Source organism: Moschus berezovskii, chromosome 5 (genome assembly GCF_049115385.1).
Source record: "Moschus berezovskii isolate FMDL1 chromosome 5, NW_MosBer_1.0, whole genome shotgun sequence".
NCBI classification, from domain to species: Eukaryota; Metazoa; Chordata; class Mammalia; order Artiodactyla; family Moschidae; genus Moschus; species Moschus berezovskii.
In genome coordinates, this window is record NC_142464.1 from 29,509,136 (window position 1) to 29,532,280 (window position 23,145).

At 39.8% G+C, this 23,145-nt stretch overlaps 1 protein-coding gene across 2 annotated transcripts in view; it reads right to left on the reverse strand.

Moving 5' to 3' along the window:
* The window catches only part of NFKB1 (nuclear factor kappa B subunit 1), a 126,140-nt gene extending 111,828 nt beyond the window's left edge, over nucleotides 1-14,312 (reverse strand). Inside the window, exon 1 of one of the 2 annotated variants that reach the window (XM_055435091.2) lies at nucleotides 13,951-14,312. The gene's annotated coding sequence lies outside the window, so the exon portion shown is untranslated. The remainder of the gene's footprint in view (nucleotides 1-13,950) is intronic. The other variant, XM_055435092.2, reaches the window with a different exon arrangement.
* Between the last annotated feature and the right edge of the window lie 8,833 nt (nucleotides 14,313-23,145).

Below are 23,145 nucleotides of genomic sequence, written 5' to 3' on the forward strand. Positions count from 1 at the left end.
TGTTCGCAATGCACAACAAAAAAATGACAAAATATGCAAAGAAGTAGGAAAATATGACTCAGAAGAAAAAATAACACGATGAAATTAGCAGCCAATACGTTTAAAACTGCAAATAGTAGAATGTTCAAGAATGTAAAGGGAAACATGGATACAGTGGATAAACAGGAGACCTCAGCATAGAAATTAAAACTATTAAAACATAAAAACGATCAATAAAATCCTAAATTGAAATGAAATTTCACTAAGTGGAATTAGAATATTGAGCAATGTAGAAGGAAGAATCAATAAACTTGAATAACGGTCAATAAAAAACTAGTCAAAGTGAAGCACAGAGAAAAAAAGCAGGAAAAAAACACTTTCAGTGACTTATGAGACAACATGAAGTGGTCTTATATATGTGTAATTTAGAGTCCCAGAATAAGAAAAAATATTTGAATAATGGTGGAGAGTTTTGCAAACGTGATTTAAAAAAATGAATCCACAATTCAAGAATCTCAAAAAACACCATGTTGGATAAATACAAAACCATGGTCAGTCAAACTGTTAACAACTAATGATACAAAAAATCCTAAAAGTATACAGGGACAAGAGGGAACAATGGTTAAGTATGATAACTGACTTCTCATCAGAAACAATGATGAAAGTGCTGAAATGAAAAAACCAAATCAGTGAAAAATTCTATATTCAGCAAAAATATCCTTTAAAAATAAAAAGTGAAATCAACATTTTTCAAATAAACAAGAGCTGAGAAAATCTGTCGTCAGCAGGTCTGCTAAAAGATATGTTAAAGAAAGTTCTTCATGCTGAAGGGAAATGGTACCAGATAGAAACCTGGACCTACATGAAAGAATAAAAAACACCAGAGGCGCATAATAGGTGGGTAAGGATAAGACTTTTTTCTTCTTATTCAAAAGAAACACTACATTTTGGGGTTTATGACCTTTGCAGAAGTAAACAGTGTAACAACACAGAAGGGAAGAGGACAAATGGAAGTAAACCACTATCAAATTCTTCCATTATATACAACATGTTATAGTTTTAATTAATGGTAGACGCAAGAATGCATATTACAATCCCTAAAGCAGCCACTTGAAAAATAGCCAATGAAGGAGACAAAAATGGAACTTTAAAAGTAACCCTGATTTATTCAAAAGATGGTAGGAAAGGAGGAAAAAGAGAATAAAGAACAGATGGCACAAATGGATAACAATTAACCGAGGCAATAGGCTTAAGCCCAACCATATCAAAAATTACATTAAACAGAAATAGACTAAAGTCAACCATACAAAAACAGAGATTGACTGTTGGACACAAAAGCAAGACTCAGGTATAAGTTTGCATAAGAATTATAGCAGCATGATTTACAACAGCTAGGACATGGAAGCAACTTAGATATCCACCAGAAGATGAATGAATAAAGAAGTTGTAGTACATATACCTGGAGAAGGAAATGGCAACCCACTCCAGTGTTCTTGCCTGGAGAATCCCAGGGACAGGGGACCCTGGTGGGCTTCTGTCTATGGGGTCACACAGAGTTGGACCCGACTGAAGTGGCGCAGCAGTAGCAGTACATATACCACAATGGAATATTACTCAGCCATAACAAGGAATGCATTTGAGTCAGTTCTAGTGAGGTGGATGAACCTAGAGCCTGTTATACACAGTGAAGTCAGAAAGAGAAAAGCAAATTTCATATATTAACACATATATATGGAATCTAGAAAAATGGTACTGATGAACCTAGGTGTAGGACAGAAGTGGAGATGCAGACATAAACAGACTTTGGACACAGTGGGGGAAGCAGATGGTGGGCTGACTTGACAGCAGCACTAACATATATACACCACCATGTGTGAAACAGACAGCTAGTGGGAAGCTGCCGTACAGGCACAGGGGGATCAGCCTGGTGCTCTATGACAACCCAGAGGGTTGGAACGAGAGCGAGTTGTGCTGGAGCGAGGGGTGCAGGGAGGTTCAGGAGGAAGGAGACATATGTGTACTTGTGGCTGATTCATGTTGTCGTGTGGCAAAAGCCAACACAATATTGTAAAGCAATCATCCTCCAATTTAAAACAATTAAAAAGAATTACACTTCAATATTAAAGGCTGAGTTTAAAAGTACAAAGATGGAAAGTTATGCCAGTTACACCACGGAAATACTAAATGCAAGAAAGCAGGTTGTATTAAAATATCATATGCAGTAGATTTCAAGAGAAGAATGACTACCAGGGACAAAGAGGAACATTTCATAAAATGAAGAGTCAGATCATCATTGAGAAATAATACTGTAATGTATATGTACATATTCACAGTAAAAAGTGGCAGAACTAAAAGAAGTGGACATATCTACAATTATAGTTAAGATTTTTTAACACTCTTCTCTCCGTAACTGATAAAAGCAAATCAAGAGAACATCAGTAATTTTCGTAGAAAATTTAGGAACACCACCCTTGAGCTGAATTAACCTAAATGCATATACAGTATAGAACATTCAGCAAATGACTACAGAATACACTTTCAAGGGCACATGGAACAGTCACCAAGAGAGACTATATGCTGGATCATAAGACAAGTCTCGATAAATTTCAAAGAAGTAAAAGCACACAAAATATATTATTCAAACACAACAAAATTAAGTTAAAAACTAAGAACAGAAAGATATCTAGAAAATCCTCAAACATATATGATTAAGTCAAGATGTTAAACTGGAGGTGTGCCTTAGAATCAATAAGCATAGTAAATACAACCTCATTCCCCTGTACGAAAGAAGCATCTAAATTCTCACTGTATCTTGTCCACTGCAATCATGCGGGACAAGGATTTTCTGAGAGAAGTGATTAGAACGAATTTCAACACTTTCTGTAAGAAACAAATCTTTGCCTATGGTGTTTTCTTAATCATAAATGACTGAAATGTATAGGATCAAAAATATTTTGGACATTTTTGAATATTATAATTAAATGTCAGGTATATCAAATGGCTAGAGGAGGGCATGGCAACCCATTTCAGTATTCTTGCCTGGAGAATCCCCATGGACAGAGAAGCCTGGTGGGCTACAGCCCATGGGGTCACAAAGAGTCAGACATGACTGAGTGACTAAGCACGTATCAAATGGCAGATTCCACTCTAAGTAACATTTCTTATTGTTTGCACTATAGCAGGATAAAATCTGGCAAAAATAAATTTGCCAGAGTAGTTCTCTAAAAATTATCATAAATTACCTAAAACCTTTCATGTTATAACTGAAGTCACTCATGAAATATTGCTGCCTTCCATTTCCACATTAAAACCATCTGAATATACTTACTCAAAGTTTAAGGTCTTTCATACAAGTGGCATCAAAAAGGGGTTTGACTTACTAGACTTTGTTCTGCACTTTTTGTTCCCACATTTCCATTTCTACAGATTTCTTCCTCCCTGAAACTAGAGTATGATGGGGGTGGAGGATGCATGTCTCTACAGAGCACAGAGGCTCCTTAGGACAGTGAAATATATACTCCTGTATGATACCATGACAAACAAGTGATGACACTTGTAATTATACACCTGTCCAAACCCACAGAATGCACACCACCAAGAAGGAACCATAACGTAACCTTTGGACTTTGGGTGATTATGAGATGTTAGTGTTGGTTCATCAATTGCAACAAATACACTGCTGTGGTAGGAAACACTGATTACGGGGAAGCTATGCATGTGTGGGACCGGCAGTATATGGTAAATCCCCGTTTTTCCCCTCAATTTTGCTGTAAACCTTAAACTGCTCTAAAAAACTAAAATTATAATAAAAATAGAGTATGACCAAATTTTAATTTCATGTATGGCCTTTGTCTTGAGTGCTATTATGGAGTATTTATATTTGCAAATTGAGAAGGCGACTTCACGGATTATGAATTAGAGATTAATGTTGTTTTTTTATTTTTTTGGCCACGCTATGTGGCATGCGGGATCTTAGTTCCACAACTAGGGAGACAAAGGATCAAACCAGGGAGACAAGAGATCAAACCTGTGCCCCCCAGCAGTGGAAGCATGGAGCCCTAACCACTGGACCGCCAGGGAACTCCTAAGACATTAAAAATATTCTTTTGATCAAATATAGATAAACTGATCACATTCTCTTAAATCTGATAACTTTAGTTTGGATTTTCATTTTTTTACTAATTCTCCAATATCAATAAAAATATATCCTTTATGTTTTAAGAGAAAAGGATTCATCACGTGAACCAGAAATACTTGCTTCGGTGCATATGGTGACAACTGTCCTAGAGGGAGAAAATGGATTCCTTAAAGAAAAAAATCATAACCACCTTCCAAATACATACACATATTGACTTGCAGGCACCAAAATCAGGCCTTATACAGGGGACTGTTCACTTCTAGAGTCTTGATATGAAGGCCTTTTCACAATGACCACTTCTGTAGATAAACCCTTCAATATATGCAGATGTCAGCGTATAAAGTGAGCAGGGGGAAAAAAAGTTAACCATCCTCTCTTCTACGTCTGAAAAGATCAGATGCAAATATTTCTTTCTCTCATGTCTCTTTGTCAGTGATCTTGAATAAATGGCAATAAACAAAATATTTACTCAAACTAATAAATGACAAATTAGTGTGAAAATGTGATTTGCTTTATGTTTTTATTTATATATTTTGTTTAGTGAGGAAAATCTGAAATGAACGGCCTTTAGGGCTTTTAACCATAGGAGAACTCAACTTTTGTAACTCTCACTGTTAGCACCTGGAATTAATGAAATCATTCAGTCAACTCTCAATTGTATGTGGATGAACGAGTCATGGAATCAACATATATGTAATCCAACAGTCATTAATGAAACCTTTTAAATGAGAGTGAAGGGTAGGAATCTTGACTAAGGAGCAGAAAGGAGGCTTTTGGTGTGCTGGTAATGTTCTATTTAACATTAAATGTGTTCCCTTTGAGATAATTCATTAAAGCCATACCTTTGCGATTTGGGCAGTTTCTTAGTTATGTGATTTTCCCATTTTTAAAAAGCTATTATAAAAAGAAAAAATTTTAATGAAAACATTACATGATCTAATAAGCTCCATGAAGTCATGTATTTGTCTTGTTCAACATTACATTCCCAGTGTACCTGGCACATAGGAAGGATTCAACATATATTCAAAAGAATTAATGGTTAAAAAGAAATTCTACAACACACAAGTGGAAGAGCTTATATAAAAAACAAAGGTTCATTTTCAGAGTGATTAACTTTTCAATGCTCTTAACTTCCTCTTTTTGGTTTTCCTGGGTGCTCTTTCCATATCTCCAAACACTATGCTTATATCTTTTTTCTTAGTTGATCAAGTTCAGACATTGTGTTCTTGCTATGAAAGATGAAGACTCAGCTCATACCACTACCACTTACCTATCTTCTTTCTCCAAATATAGCTATAATTAGTGAGACCTCAAACCAATTCAGAATCAAAATACTGAATTTTACATTTAATTTCTGTATCATGTCTGCCTTCAATTTCTTTGGCTATATGAACATTGAGTAAAAAACAACAAAAAGATGCAACTCCAGAACACCTGAATGTCAGGAAGAAGCTGGACTGGGACCATAAATGACAACTCAGAATACAAAAATAGAGAGCTCCTCATATTATCCCCATATGATAATCAAGAATTAACTGTACCTTCTCACGTGCATCTTCCTTAAGTTGACCTATCTCAATAAGGCAAGAAAATCTGAAATCTTCCAACAGTACTATTACAAGAAAAAAATAATTTTAGAGGGAGATGCTTAGTCTAACCTCTTTTTTTTTCTTTTGAAGAGAGAAAATGAGGCCCAGAGAAATTAATTTGCCCCAAGTCACACAGCTTGTCAATAGCAGTCTACCAATATTTTGTCTAGTTATTTACTTATTCAATCCGCAAACTTACCGGGTGCTGTGCAAATAAAAAGCAAGATGAAATCCCTGCTGTCAAGATATCTTCTATCTAGAAAGTACAGGAAGTCAAGAGTCCATGGACTGGGAGCACAAAAGTGTTTATGGGGAGGTCAGGGAGAATGGACAGAGAAGGGACAGAGAAATGGTGATGTGTACAAATGGTAACCCACTCTAGTATTATTGCCTGGAGAATCCCATGGATGGAGAAGCCTGGTAGGCTACAGTCCACGTCGTCGCAAAGAGTCGGACACGACTGAGCGACTGAACAGAACAGAACACACGATGCCTGAAGGCTGCGTGGTGAGCACAACGGCTAGGAAGGAAAGGGCAGTCCTCACCCAGCGAGTGCACATGCAGAGGCATCCAAAGTGAGAAAACGTGGTGGACAGGAACTGAGAAGTGACCTGGATGACTTGAGAAACAGAGGATGAATGAGGAGTAGGAATGCAGGAATCAGCTTGTGAAGACAATGGAGGTTCATTTCAGAAATACAAAGATTGTGATATGATCAGACTCGCTCTTTAGAAAGCTGACTAATCGCACTCCTGGGCATACACACCGAGGAAACCAGAATTGAAAGAGACACATGTACTCCAATGTTCATTGCAGCACTGTTTATAATAGCCAGGACATGGAAGCAACCATCTGCAGACGAATGGATAAGAAAGCTTTGGTACATATACACAATGGAGTATTATTCAGCCATTAAAAAGAATACATTTGAATCAGTTCTAATGAAGTGGATGAAACTGGAGCCTATTATACAGAGTGAAGTAAGCCAGAAAGAAAAACACCAATACAGCATACTAACGCATATATATGGAATTTAGAAAGATGCAAATGATAACCCTGTATACGAGACAGCAAAAGAGACACAGATGTATAGATCAGTCTTTGGGACTCTGTGGGAGAGGGTGAGGGTGGGATGATTTGGGAGAATGGCATTGAAACACGTATGTTGTCATATGTGAAATGAATCACTAGTTCAGGGTCAATGCATGTTATAGGATGCTCGGGGCTGGCATGCGGGGATGACCCAGAGGGAGGATAAAGGGAGGAGGGAGGTGGGAGGGGGGTTCAGGAGGGGGAACTTATGTAAACCCGGGGCGAATTCATTTCAATGTATGGCAAAACCAACCAATATAATATTGTAAAATAATTTGCCTCCAATAAAAAATAAATTAATTACAAAAAAAATAAAAAATAAAAAAGAAAGCTGACTTTTATTCTGAAATTAAGGATAGATGAGAAGCAGAAGATTATGCATCAGGAGACAACGCAAAAATGAAAGCTAGAGATTCAATGAGGAAGGGATGAATTCTGGAGATGAGAGGAGGCTGAATTGATAGAATTTGGTAATGTGCTGGAAGAAATACGTGCATGTTCATGAAGAATGGGTTCCTAGATTTCTGGCATGGGAAACCTACTGAGTGGGCCATAGCGGGCCAACAACTGTATTCCCTAACGTGCTGGGAAAAGCAATTTGGTGGGTGGGAATGATGGGGACATCCATGTAATGACACTTAAGTGCCTCAGCAATAAAATTATTTTCTGTGGCCTGCCTTGAATGAATGGACTCCTTCAGTTTAACACATACTTAGTAAGTATACCACAACTTCCACTTGCTCCCCAACCCACCCCCATTATGAATCTATTTCAACTTGGACTAATTCCCATTTGACCATTATGTTAGACTTTCTAAGAGAAATTGGAAACGTTCCCTGCCCATCATAAAAAAAGAACTTCAAGGTAAATGACCAATAGGCAATGTTTTAAAACAGTCAGGAAATATTAAAGTGTTCCAATCTGGGCTTGTTACATTTAGTTAAGTGTCCAAAACGGGAAACTGGGTAAACACATGGAGAATTCGTAAAGGCGTTATGCCAAATGAGTGGTATTATACAGCATAGGAGCAAGAAATACAATTCACTGTTGTCAAAACCATGCTTTTGATTTTAACATCCCACACGTACTGAGGCCTGCTTAACACAACTGTCTTCAGAATGTGGGAGAAATGACCACTGATTTCAATCAATCAAAAGAAGGATAAGCCACAGTGAAATACCTACAAAAAAGTTCTATTCAAGGACAACCTTTCCCTCCTTCCTTTCATTCTGACCTTCTTCTTCTCATTCATAATATACAGAATTTATCCCTTTCTCTGGAATTCTGATTCAATTTCTAGATTTTTTTTCCACATTTAAGTAAAAAATAAAGTTCAAGATCTAATTTCATAGAGGATTCTCCCCAAAACTTTATCTATGCTTTCATTATTCTTTGTTTTGGCCAAATTTTTCAACATTAAATTTACCTTCTGTTCTTTAACTTCATGTTTTTTCCTTTCTACTTTAAATGTGCTCTATATGAACAGCCAATCATCCTCCTTCCAGCCTCCCATATTGTCTTTAATTTTATAAGTCACACAGGTGCTTATATTACATCAAGAGCATCACACCAGATGCTGTACATTTTAGGGATTCTTTTCTTCTGACCTCAGGACCACACCTAGCCCCCATTTAAAAGAAAAATACATTCTTTGTAAGTCTTAATGATCAAACAACAATAAATGGTTAACTTAAAAAATAAACCTACACCTAAGTTAAGAACTAGTAGACAAAGTTCTTAAAACATCAAAAAAACATGAGTCAGGGATTCAGGATAAAACACTAAAAAAAAAAAAGTCATTTTCTCCATTCCTAAAATTCTTGTCTTGGAAGACATATTTTCCAAGACAATTAGGCAATTTATTTTCACTGTTCAAATGAACTGCAGGCTTGAACCTAGAACAAATGAATAGATCAGGGAATCTATCATCACTTTTAATTTTTATTCTTTCAAGCTTAATATCATTAAAATTGATTTCTGGAGATAAAAATGAAGGATACATTTGCCATGACACTGAAATATAGTTTGATGTGTTTAGTAAAACTACACAATAAATACTAATAATAAAAATGATAATTTTGCAAATTATTTTGACAAGTTCATTTTAGCAATCAATTATTTCCTTAATGTTAATTAAACTCTTACTATAAATGTATGCTTAACTTTATATAGGTTTTCTTTTTTTTTAGTTCAAGTTAGCAAAAAAAAAAACAACCTCTCATGTACAAGCACTAATGTAATGAATCTCATGTATCAAAAGGCTTAAATCTAAGAAAAACCCAAAGTTTTATTTTCTAGTAGGAAATGTTTGAACTGTCCATATAATTTCTGACTCCTACAGTGAAGTCTGTGACAACATTATAGCTCTGTGTTTTGTTTATGCCCAGAAGTTATGAAAAAAAACAATTCTGACTGATGGAGCTTTTGCAAAATTCTTTATGTCTTATTCTTTACAAAGGAGAGGAAAATAACTATCTGAGAAAATCAAAATTCCATAGTTTCAACTAAAAAGAAATTATACCCAATCTATACTGGCAAATATCTGACACTTTGCACTTATTGGTACATAGAAAGCACTCAACAACTTGTTGAGTGAAAGAATCCCAGAAGTTTTGCTCCGATTTGTTTGCTTTAAAAAAAGGCAGCCGTTTTCTGCAAAGAACAAAAATTATACTATTTCACCTTGCATTCTGGGAAGAAGTAAAAACACTAGTTCTTGCTTCCTAAATACCATATTCATATTCAAAGAGCATCTGAAATTCACTAGAACAATAATTTATTAAAAAGCACCCGGTATGGGTCAGAATAAAAGCTGGTTGTAAGATTTTTGGCCTAATGATAAGGTGCAAATGAAAAGTAATAAGCCAATTTGTAATGGGGAATTAAACCATCTGTTTCATTATTCTAATGTCAAATAGGCAAGAAATTAATGCAGCTGAAACTTGTACTACTGATAATTAAATCGATCAGTTACTGTAAAAAATACAAGAATAATAAAAAACTATTTTTAAATTTAAAATACAATGTTAAAATTTTTAAATACAATGATGTTTCTTAGGATTAATATTCTAAATGTAACAAACATTTTCACCCATAATCTACAATCTTGAAGAGTGTATCAGTTCAGTCGCTCAGTCATGTCCGACTCTTTGCGACCCTATGAATCCCAGCACGCCAGGCCTCCCTGTCCATCACCAACTCCCAGAGTTTACCCAAACTCATGTCCATCAAGTCGGTGATGCCATCCAGCCATCTCATCCTAACAAATCATACTGTGTATCACTGTTTTGTAAAACTGCTTAGATTTTAGTCAAGCAATAAGATTCACTTCACAACTTATTTTCTAAGCATTAGTTAATGTTCAAGAGTAGGTCTACCAACTTCACCTGAAAATATGAAAGCATATTAATTTGCATTTAGGAGCCCTCTCTAAAACAACAGACACCAAAGGTATGAAACAATGTCATCACTGTGAAAAGAATGTTACTTTTTTTCATCTAACAGAGAGGCAATGAATACTAATTAATGAAATATTGCCAAGATAAGTGTCTTGGTAATATTATCTTAACTGCTAACTCCACTAGTTGGAGAAGGCAATGGCAAGCCACTCCAGTACTCTTGCCTAGAAAATCCCATGGATGGAGGAGCCTGGTAGGCTGCAGTCCATGGGGTCGCTAAGGGTCGGACACGACTGAGCAGATTCACTTTCACTTTTCACTTTCACACATTGGAGAAGGAAATGGCAACCCATTCCAGTGTTCTTGCCTGGAGAATCCCAGGGACGAGGGAGCGTGGTGAGCTTCCATCTATGGGGTCACGCAGAGTCGAACACGACTGAAGTGACTTAGCAGCAGCAGCAGCAGCAACTCCACTAGATTATCTGGTTGCAAATATTAATCTTTTTTGATTTAAAAGGAAAAAACAAAAATCATGCTCAAGGAACTGAACTATGACTTGCTAAACTATGTCACAAGTCCCAACTTTCCTCTCTGAACATGAATGAATGCCTCTATCTTAAAAACTCTCAGTCTCCTAAGTAGTGACAGGATCAACGAGGTATGTTTCTGATGACTTATTTGCTCACCTCTAAGAACACTCTAGGGGAATTTAGTATTTATGGGAGATACAAGACAGCAAATGAGAAGTCATTCCCAGAATGCAGGGTAAACTGCTTCAATGTGGTTTTCTGGTCACCAAGAAGCAGCTGTCAATTAACTCTGATCAGACACAAATATAGATACAGCGGCAGCACATTTAAAAGTGTCCCCAGGCCTGAAAATTCTGTTCTTTCCCTTCCTCCTTCTCTTCTTAAAACATAAATCATTCCACCTTTATATGATTTATAGTATAAACAGAAAACCAATCAGCCAAACAAAACAACCTCCCTACTAAAAGGAAAATTAAAATTTTGCATAGCCATTAAGTATCCACTCCTGTTAATGTGGTTCCTAGTTAATATGTAGACTAGAAGAGTATAACCTGAATATTCCCTCTTACTGGTTAAACTACTCTGCATTTCGACATACACTTTCTACAGCAGTCATTTATATGCTCAAAATAGCACTTCTACTAATAAGTTCTGAAAAAGATATTTTGACTACTTTATAAAAAATCTATACAGAAACTCAGACATCATTTTTTAAATGTATTGTTTCAAAATATCAACTACTGTTCTTACTTCTCCCAAGTTCAAACTAATTGAAGGTTATGAAGTAACCACTTCCCCCAGAAGCCAGAACTTTCACCTCTTCTGAACAGGGGAATACCTCTCATAAATTAGGTAAAAACAAGGGCTTGCTGATTGAATGATAGTCCAAGATTCCTGTAGCTGCCAATTCCTTATCGAGGCCTTCCATCTACCACAATGAGCAATCCCTGAAAGTTAAGTTAAGGTAGTAACTTTCTTCATCAGTTATCTGGAAGTCTGAAAGTAGTAGTAAAAACAAACTCCATAGATACGTTTCTCAACTAGTGTCAATTTGTTCCAAGGAACATAGCAAGAGAAATATGAGGGCTATGATCACTAAATCTAAAATTCTGCCTATTTCAGACCAATTGAGCTTTCATTAAGGGCAATTCAGTCATTACAGATGATCTTGTTTAAGAGGTAGAAGAAGGAAGTGCAAAGATCAAAGGAGTGCTTACAAAGGGGAACAACTATTTTTGTACCTATACTCCAGTATTTACTAACGAGTCTGAAAAACAGGGGCGTTTATTCAGCCCATGTAAATGCCAGCTGCAGGACATAAGATAAAATTGAAAGTTTAAAACAAAGACAACAGATTTTCTCAAATGCCACCAACCCCTAATGGGATTATAGCATTTTCCTGAAAAAGTCCTTCAAAGTTAGAAGTGGTTTTCTGTTCACAGCAAGCAGTATTTCACTGCCAGCATTAAACCTACACATAATGAGTCTTTCTTTGTGTTCACATTTGCCCAGTAGGCCATGGCTTAGGAAGATATTTTATCTAAATAAGTTTCAGAGGGCTTTGAGGAGTTGCAGGTACGTCAATATGGATAAGTAAATTCAGGAGATCTCTGTTTGCTTTATATGTTCTTCTCACTTTAGCAATTTAATTACATGATAAATCAATCTCTCTTTATTTCCTATCTTCTGAAGTTCCTAAGCTCAAAAAAATGTTTTGCTTTAAGTTATTTACATGATTTCTTTATCACATCAAACAGTAAAAGGATTCATCTCTAGAAAGCACAATGTTAAAATCAGGAAAACAACACGCTTCAGCTGAGGGCTTTATTTTAATCAGATTCCCTTTTAAAAGTTCTAGCAAACACAAATGCAATTTAAACTACTCAGGAATATACAATTGAGGTATTTTGCCAGAAAAATAAGCACTGAATACCTCAATTCTAAGATTCAGTGTTTACCAAAGATCAGTAGTTTGTAGAGGAGTTATTTCTATGCCAGAGGTATTAAATGTTTTAGTAATACCATAGTCATTTTCGCAGATTACGGGCTTTATAACAAAACCTTTAAGTTAAATATAGTTATCTAGTTAGCTGCAATGCTGAAAAACCCTACTTAACAAAGTCCATGAAAAGATCTTAAATCTTGATAATCAACACGGTCAACCAAGCAACCAATCATCCTACAAACAACTCTCCTAATTTACTATGGTAAATTAATGAGAAATTTTACCTAGCACTGATTCTGATACAACACTCCCGGTAATTTCATTACTGTTCAACCTATAGACTAAAAGAACACAAACTGAACATTTACTCTATCGGTTAAACTACTCTGCATTTCCAGATACACGGTCTACTGCAGTCATCTGTATGCTCAGAACAGCACGTCTACCAACAAATTCTGAAGATTTATACGAAAACTCATCTATCTGTAAAATTTATTATTTTCAAATGTCACAATAGCTTTGTTTATATCATTTTTGTTTTAGAAGTCATGCACAACACATGCTCCAAGTGTTTTACATAATCAGACTGTCTCAAAAGTGACCTAAGGGTGTATTTCGCTTTCAAATGCCAGTCCCCGTAGGATCAGTACCAGGCCCTCCTTACTCTTTGAAAGGTATACACAGGTCCTATAGTAGGTGACTATATTCTGTCCGGTTAGGGGTGGGGTGGTGTGTGAGAGAGTGTGAGTGAACTGGGGGCTTCTTAAGGAAGCAGGAGTTCAGGAATAAGGCTGTGCGATCAATCTGGGGGAGCCGGAGAGGGCTTTCCCACCTGAAAGTACTGACATGCACTTCTGCTTTCATTTCATGAAACGCCCTTAGGTGAAATCTGGTTCGGCACTGCAACCAACCACCTTCCCCTCTCTCCTCCGATCCCATGCGCACCCCAATCCTCAAGCCACCCCCCGGCAGGGAGTGGGGGTGGGTATTAAAAGTCTCCCCGAGTTCCCCTCCGCTTCCCGTTGCCGCCCGGAGGGGGGACAGAGGAGAAGGAACTGCCGGGCGGGCAGCCGCGGCCCTCCGGCCGACCGGCCCGCGCTCAGCCCGGATGTGCCCGGCCCCCGGCCGGCCGAGCCCCTGCGGCTCTGCACCACTGTCATCCTTCCCCTACGGTCCAGCCGAACGGTCAGCGCGGGAATGAGGAAGTCCGAGCGAGGCCGGAGGGGCGCGGGGCGGGCGGCGGGCCGGCGCGGCCCCCGCTTGCCCGAGCTTGGCTTACCCTGCTGGCGGGTCTGCGCTCGGCCTCCCCGCGCTGTGGCTCCCGCAGCGGGCGGCGCGGGCCTGGGGGCCGGGGAGGGGAGAGGCAGCGGCCGGCCGGAGCCGGAGCGGGTCCGGGCGCGCGGAGGGTCGGCTGGGGTCCGGGCCGGCAGGCAGGCGCGCGGGCTCGCCGGGCCAGTCAGCGCCGCGCCATGTCCGCCGCGCGCGAGGAGGGAACGCCGGGCGCGGGGTTGCGGGGCCGCCTTCCCGGCAGCGGCGGCTCCGGCCTGGGCTGCGCGGGGCTCTCGGGGCCGGGCCGGCGACGGGGCGCAGGCCGAGGGCGGCGGCGGCGGCGAGAGGCCCGACCGACGGGAAGGGCAGGGGAAGCTGTCAGCGCGTCGCCGGGCCGCTCCGGTGGCGAAACCTCCTCTTCCTGCCCCGGCGCGCCGCTGCACTTCTCTCTCTTTCTCTCTCGCTCACTCTCTCACTTCCTGGCTGGAAATTCCCACTGACGTCGAGAGAGCAGACAGACAGACGGACACACGCGCGCAGGGCGCGGGGGCGGGAGGTGGGGTCGCCGCCGGGGGTGGGGAAAGCCCGCACTCCTGAGGGGCCGCGCGCCCCCGGCCCGGCCCCGCCTGCCGGCTCGCCGCCCGCCCCCTGAGCCGCTGCGGGCGCAGGCGAGGGGCGCGCGCTGGGCGGGCGGGACGCCGGGGTCCCCCGCCGGCGCTCCCGGAGCCCCGAGGGCACAAGCGGACGGGGACGCCCCCTGCAAGCGCCTGCGGGGCCGAGTCTTCCCGAGCAGCGGGAGGCGCGGCGGCGGCGGCCGTGCGGCTGTCCAGAGTCGAGCGGTCCAGAGCCCCTTAGGACAGGCCCGAGCATCTGGAGGGGATGATGGGTCGGCACGGGGCCAAGCACGCTGTGTATAAAAATAAATCTCATCGGTATATTCCATTTAAGTGCTCTCAGTTACTCTCAAATCTCTTCACAGATTAAACTGGAATGTCTATAGCATAACTGATTTCTGTCCAGAAAAGTCTGAACACCTACTGGTTTTGGGTGAGGTCTCAAATCTCCTGGTTTTGACAGTTATTCAGAACTTCCAATTACAGGGCATAGTCAGGCCTTTATGATAATTACTGTGGGTGGAATTATAGTGATGACGGTAGAAATGGTTTTGGTTCACAGCTCATAAAGAAATACTGATCCAGCAAATGGGAATTTGTCTCTTTCTTTATTTTCTCTGGAGAGAGCGATGATAGAAATCACTGAGGGGCCTCCCAATGATCACCATTCACTAGCTTTTGAGCTTTACGTGCCAGGCACTGTACTAGGTGCGGGCAGGGATTCCCTTGGGGTAGATTAGTTCCCCTGAACTGACAAACAAGAAACTGAGCTGAAACAGATTAGAGCTAATTATCTCATTACTGAATTTAGTGATAACTGTGTAAACTGAACTTTAAAACATCAGAAATCAGGGAACCACCAGGCCAAGTGTTGCTAGGGCATTAAATTGCCCCAGAAATACTCCCTTGGAGCCCACTCCTTGCCTTCTCTCCTGCCCTCTCAGGTTATAAGAATCTTCTTGGGACTTTCCTGGTGGTCCAGTGGCTAAGACTCCACCCTCCCAAAGCGGCAGGGAAGGTGAGGGGGGTGGTAAGGGGTAGGGTTCCATTCCTGACCAGGACACTAGGTCCCGTATTACCACAACTAAAGATTGAAGATCCCATGTGCCTCAACTAAGACCCAGCACAACCAAATTTTAAAAAACTCAATATTTAAAAAACGAAAAGAATCTTCTTGATGGAGTGTTTGGCAAAGGAGTAGAGATCCATTTGTTTGGGTCTGGAGTGAATCTCTGCGATGACCTTGGGACCAACCACAACAACCTTCCTTCAAGTCTAACATCACCTTTCTAAAGCACATTCACAGCACATAAAATCTTCCATAAATAGTAAATGTCTTTAAAGATTAATTATTCTTTTCTTTAAAATGTTATACACATTGTTTCACCAAAGAATTGGTCATAAAAGTATATCCCAGACATGGAGAGACCTGAAAAGGAGAAAATGTGGGATAGTCAAGGTTTGAACACAAGGCAACTTGACCTCTGCTTTTAGGAGGCTAAGATGCAAGTGGTGGGAGAGAAGTCACCATTTGTGGAAAGTAGGCTGTAGAAGTCCTGGCATCATAGATCCTTTTCTTTGAGGCAGTAAAGAAGCAATGGAGTATCTACTGTTTTACCTCTTTATGGGGAACACTAAATAATAGTCTTTTGCTGCTTCTGTACATTAATCATTTGAAATTTACCAACAATGTAACTGGGCAAAAAAAGACTTTCATGGCACAATATATCTTAAATAGATAAACTTCTCAGGCTAGAAAGAGTTGATATTTTATGAGATCCTCTCATAATCTAACTGAAAGATGATTTGGATTCAACCTCATATCATAGCAGTAGAACAAGTGCTTATTATCTGTGGCATTGTTTCCAGCATATTTATGTGATGTTTGGGATAAATAAGACTATCAGATGGTTTTTTAAAAAACCAAAATCTCAGGGATTCAGCACAGTAAAACTTTAACACTCACAATCTACTGCAGAAGCTCCTGGGTGGTGGCACACAGGGGCAACTCTCCTCCAGACAGGACTCAACCGTTCAGAATCCTCCCATAATCTAACTCCTCCATCATTATGTGTTGTTTCCAATTTTGCCTCAGAGAAGGAAGAGAAGGAACATAGGAGATGTATGCCTTCTTTCAGCTCCCTTTAAGTGATACAACACTTCTGCTCACATTCCATGGCCCCACTTTAAGGCAAGGGACCCAGGAAATAGTTTTGCTGGGTAGTTACAGAGAGGAAATAGGTTGGGTGAGCCCCCGATTAATCCTTGCTACACATGTATTAGGGAAGGCTTCCCAGGTGGCTCAGTGGGTAAAGAATCCACCTGCAATGCAGGAGACACAGGAGACTCAGGTTCGAACCCAGAGTCAGGAAGATTCCCTGGAGGAGGCCATGGCAACTGACTTCAATATTCTTGCCTGGAGAATCTTATGACTAGAGAAGCCTGGTAGGCTACAGTCCATAGAGTTGCAAAGAGTTGAACACAACTCAAATGACTTAGCACACACACACATGTATTAACTTATTTAACTCCAACCGTCATATGAAATAGGTTACTTTTATCCCTATTTTTACAGTCTAAAAATAAAATAATTTTCCTAACGTTTCATACCTAGTTAGCAGTAGGGCAATCAGGATTCAAATTCAGTTGATTTGCCTCTGATATCCATGCTCTTAATCGCTACACTAAACTATTTATCCAATGTAATGAGAAGGATTCAAGAGATTTTAGAAGATAGGGTCAATAGGATGTGCTTACAAATAATACATGCAGGTCAAGTGAGAGAAAAACTGAGATAGCTCTGAGTTTTCTAGTCTGAGTAATTAGAATGGTAACATAACTGAGAGAGAATCTGTGGAAACATGATGAGTTCAGTTTTCGTCATGTTAATCATAATAGGCTCTATGAGACCATGTGGCAGTGACTAATATTCATTTGGAAATTCAAGCCCGATGCTCTAAGAGACATAGGATTGGTGATCTAAATCAAGAGATAACTCCAAAGATGTGGTGGTGGTTGTCATGAGTGTGTTTCTAAAACATTAGTGACCAAAGAGAGTTGGAGGAGAAGAGAACCAAGAACAGAAATTTGATGAGCAACTATTTCTGGAGTTGGTGTGTGTGGGGGTGTGTGTGTATAGCAAGAGAGAGGAGAGAAAGACAGAGACACTTAAAGAGTGTCACTGAAGGTAGGAAGAAGGCTTGGAAAACCAGAGAAGAGAGAGTTTCAAGGGTCAGAGAGTGTTCAACAGTGTAAGATACTGCAGACAGTTTCTAAAAGGTCAGAATAAGGATAAACTGTTTACTGGGGAATTGTGAAATTCCAAGCATGGCTTCAGGGGATGCTTATGCAGCTAGGGAAAGAAACCACCTTGCACTCTGTTTGGAAGGAAAGGAGACCTCATTATAATATTCTCAAAATGGCATGATACCCGTGGCTGTGGTCTAGGTTACTTTAAAGTTTCAATATAATCATGAGAGCCAGGAACCAGGTTATAGGGGGCTGACAAGGGAGTGGGAAATGGAGACAAGGAAACAATAAATGCAAAAGAATTTGGAGTGAGAAGAAAGAAAGGAGGAAAGAGAAGCTAGTGTCATTTTTCATGCATCTGACTAACATTTATGGAGTGCCAGGTTTAAAGGAAGTTTGGAAGGGTTGAGAAATAGTTTAATGAGTTATAGAGTTAATAAAAAAAGAGAAGTATGAAGGAGCAAGGTGCTAGAAGAAAAGGGAAGTGGGAAGTGTGGAGGTCATAGTCTAGGTGAAGGAAATTCGGGGGACAGGTCTCCCTGTGCGAATAGCGAGGAGGAAGCCTGAGGAGAAGAGAAACTCTCAGGAAGAGGAGATTAGGCTCTAACCGTCAGTCAAAATGCACAGTCAAAAATAACTATTAGAGACTGTGTTTTTGGTTAGGGCTGCCATATAATACGGAGAAGGCAATGGCACCCCACTCCAGTACTCTTGCCTGGAAAATCCCATGGATGGAGGAGCCTGGTAGGCTGAAGTCCATGGGGTCGCTAAGAGTCGGACATGACTGAGCGACTTCAATTTCACGCATTGGAGAAGGAAATGGAACCCACTCCAGCGTTCCTGCCTGGAGAATCCCAGGGACAGGGGAGCCTGGTGGGTTGCACAGAGTCGGACACGACTGAAGCAACTTGGCAGCGGCAGCAGCAGCCATATAATACGTTCCTTAAACAATAGAAATTAATTTTTCTCCTGATTCTGGAGGCTACAAATTCAAGAATAAGGTACCAACTGGGTTGATTCTTTCTAAGGCCTCTCTCCTTGGTTTATAGAGAACTTTCTTTTCCCTGTGTCTTCACGTGGGTCCCTCAGTATGTCTGTGTTCTAATCTTTCCTTATTGTAAGGACACCAGTCGTATTGGATTAGGGCCCACTCCAGTTACCTCATTTAAACTTAGTTGGCTCGTTAAAGACTTGCCCAAACACAGTCACATTCTGAGCTACTGGAGGTTAAGACATCAACATACAAATTATGGGGGTGGGCAGGAGACACAATTCAACCCATAACAGAAATATCTTCTACTGACCTTCATGAGGACACAGAACTAGAGGAAACAAATCATCCCAGTTTGCCCAGTGCCATCTTGGTTTTAGCACAGAAAGCACTTTGTTCAGAAACCCCTGAATCTCCAGTAAACCAGGGTGATTGTTCAGGCCACGTGAAAGCCAACAAAATTGTTTTGAATAAAATCAGACTGGCTGATTTGAGACTGCTGCCAATTACTCGTTTATATGGAAGGGGTTTCTGTCTTCTGGAAGGTTCTATATCTGGCTGTCAAAACTACTCATAAGTAATGATCTGATGCTTATATATATATACACACATATATATATATATCTTTAATAGGATAAATATGCCTTTGAATACATATATCTCCTGACAAGTTTTGTAGCAATCTGAAAGATATTGTCATAATAATACCCATTATAATAGATCAACATTCATCACATTGGCAGCAAGACTTAAAAAACAACAACAGTGTCAGGACTTGTTGAATTACAGATTCAAACAATGCTGCTTCTCTGTTGACAATTTCACTGTATCAACAATTATTTTTAAGTTTTATGTTCAGTATGCTTTAGAATTACATTCTTTTCATTAAAGAAATTGTTATAGCAGCACTTACATAATCTTAACATCTAAACTTTTCTGACTGTGTGTGCCCACATGGTTGCAGGTAAATGTCATTAGAACTGCTGAAGTAGGGGAACCTTGAAGAGAGGTTGGAGTGAGACTATGAGCAGCTAACCCTGGTGGTCCTGAAGTTATAGGGCAGTGAGACCCCCAGTTCTTGAGTAGAAAGCGGCTGCCCTAGGCTGTGTGGTGGCCAAGTCCTACTCACTTTTTCAGTGGAATCTTTTCTGAACCCCAGAGTTGCCTAAGATACGCCTCTTATTTGCTTCTCTAGTTCCTGGGTCATTGCATTTAGCTCATTGTATTGAATTGTATGATATCAAGTAAATGGTTTTTGAGTCAATGTTTAATTTTAAATTTTAAAAAAGTGAAAATTTCAAAATTTGTCATAAAATGCAAAGTATATAAAAGGAAAATCAATGTTAATAAATATAACTAGTTGAACTTATTCTATATAGCAATTTGTATGGAGAGAAAACAGATGGCACCATCAACAAATAATTAGCAAGACTTTGCTGAAGGAATTACTTTCAGGGGTGGGAGCAGAGTTAAGGGAAACCAACAAAGCATGGCATCCCAGGGCTAACAAGAACAGGGAGTCTTTACCACTCCCAGGCCGGAAGGGGCATGGAGGGAGAGCAGTGCCTGGAACCAAAGAAGAGCTTGTAGCTACAGGAGAAGTTTTAGAAAAGGGCAGGCCACTTTACTAGAGAAATTATCCAGACAGGTCCCCCCATGGCCAGGAGAATACATTAACCCCTCCCCCTTCTCCACCATTTACGCCTCCAGTGATTCCCAGTAAGAGGAGCCCACTGGAAGCCAGAATCACAAAGTAGGATGGAAAGAAGTAGAGAGTGGGACTGGAGAGCAAGTGCAGAGTGACAAAGTGCAAATCCAAAATCACTACTATTTTAAAAGAATTTAGGGCCTTCCCTCGTGGTCCAATAGTTGAGACTCCACGCTTCCAGTAGAGGGGGCCCAGATTTGAGCCCTGGCCAGGGAACTGGATCCCACATACCACAACTGGGAGTTCCCAAGCTGCACCTAGGAGTTCACCTGCTGCAACTGAAAGATCTCACATACAGCACAGACCCCGAGTACTGCAACTAGGACCCAGCACAGCCAAATAAGCAAATAAATAAATATCTTTTAAATACAGAAATTTAACTGGTCAGTTTCTAGAGGTGCATGCAGGCTCCTTCTGTAGCTAATCCATCCTGACAGGGACAAACAGAGGCTGTGGGGCATGGCATGATGCACTGCCTGTTTATAGGATGGAAATGCTGTAAAGAACACATTACCATCCTTGTCATAGAGTGTGACATTAAGCACTCAGCAATCTAGTTCTTTTTAAAAGCTTGTTAGAAGGAAATTATAAACAGGCAAGAGCATCTACTCTGTAGGACATGGGTGCTATTTACTCCATTTTAAATTCTATTCTTACATCAAACTGGATCAGCAGAAGGCCTCCTGAATACCAGATTACATTAGAAGAACAATTTTTGGTGATTTGAACCTAAATTGTTTCTAAAGCTTTTTCTCTGCCTGGTTAGATCAAGTCATATTTCATTTGAAAATCTTCCAGTGGCTTCTTTGGTGACTCAGCACGAGAGTCCTTACAGCGATTGTCCCCTACAGCTCTGCTGGTTACTCTCGCTGGTCCAGGAAAGGCTGTCTGCTTGCTCCTTGAACACCTCAAGCAGACTCCCCTACTGCCCCAGAGCTTATGCAAATGCTCTTTTCCACGCTTGGAACACCCTTGGATATCCACATGGTTCACTCGCTCACTTCCTTCAAGCCTCTGCTCAAATGTCACCTTATAAAATAGCAACACTGGTTCTTCAACCTCTGGAATGGAGATACAGTTCTATCAAGTTAGTACCACTGCCAATTCCAGTCACTCTTTCTCATTTGTGCCATCTGGCTATACTCAAGTAGCAAATCATATAATTCAGAATTACCTTTATTACCATTTGATCGTAAATATTTGTATTTTGTCATTGTCTTAAGAGAATATTTCACTGCATATGTAATTTAGATTAGGAGTTAGTTTCTCTTTACACATTATAGATTTTATTCTGCTTTTATTTCATTCTTGCTTTTTCAGAAGTCAGCTTGGACCAGTCCAATTGCTGCTTTTCTGATTTCTTTGTTTTTTCCAGTTTCCTTGTGACAAATGTAGATGTGGTCTACTTTTATATGCCTCACTTGGATTTTGTTTGTTTTTGTTTTTTAAAAAGGACTTCCTGGATCTCAGGATTTAATATCTGAGTAAATATTTAATATCTTTCAATAATTCTAGAAAATTCTGACTCCATTATCTTTTGCAACATTGTCTCTCCTCCATTTTCTCTAATCTCTTCTTTTGGAAAATTTAATTAAGCATGTGTTAGATTTTATTATTCTAACTACTGTAACTCAGTATCTCTTTATCTTTGAATTGAATTCTGGGTAATTTCTTTAAATTTATCTTCAAGTTCACAAATTCTCTGTTCAATTATATCTCCTATCATATTAAATACATCAACTGAGTTTTCAGTAATAAATTATATTTCTTGAAACTGTATTTTAATAAATTCTTTGAAGGCTGAATTGAAGCTGAGTACTCCAAAGAGTTATTTGTTTCTATTAACTTGCTAACACTTAAAATTCCCTACTCAAGTATTCTTGACCACCAACCACCTACAGTGTGAGTGGTTATGAATTCTCAGGAGAGAATTCTTCTCTTTTTACACAGTGACAAAGACTATACAGGCAATTCTTCAGCTTTTCCCTCCTGCTTTCAGTTTAAGAAATGTATGAATTCCTGACTTTCACAAAACTTCAGCAATGCATTGATTTTTAAAATATGTTAGCCAGCATATCATTGTTATTATACTTATTTCACTTTGGTGACTTCAATCAGGAACAGCCACATGTAGCTATTACCCATTTTAAAGTGATTTTCATGATACAGGATGCTTGGGGCTGGTGCATGGGGATGACAAGGAGGGAGGATATGGGGAAGAGGGAGGTGGGAGGGGGGTTCAAGAAAGAGAACACATGTACACCCAGGGTGGATTCATGTCAATGTATGGCAAAACCAACCAATATATTAATGTAAGGTAATTTGCCTCCAATAAAATAAATTTTTAAAAAAAGGAAAAAAAAGTAAGTGATTTTCTGCTCTAGTTATGGCATCTATCATGTATTTAATTGTTAATCTTTTAACCTTTAATTATAGCTTCAATAATTTATTACTTAAAAAAATTTCACCTCTTTGAACAGTTCTATTTCAACGAAACACCTGTTTGAAGCATTATCTTGGTTTTTCTCCTCTGGCTTGCTGGTACTACTAGGGCAAGATCTTGTTTTCCATTTCCTGCTCAGTCCTCAGGCTCTGCATGTACTGACCTATAATTACAGGTCAAATGATTAGGGTCTTTTGTAC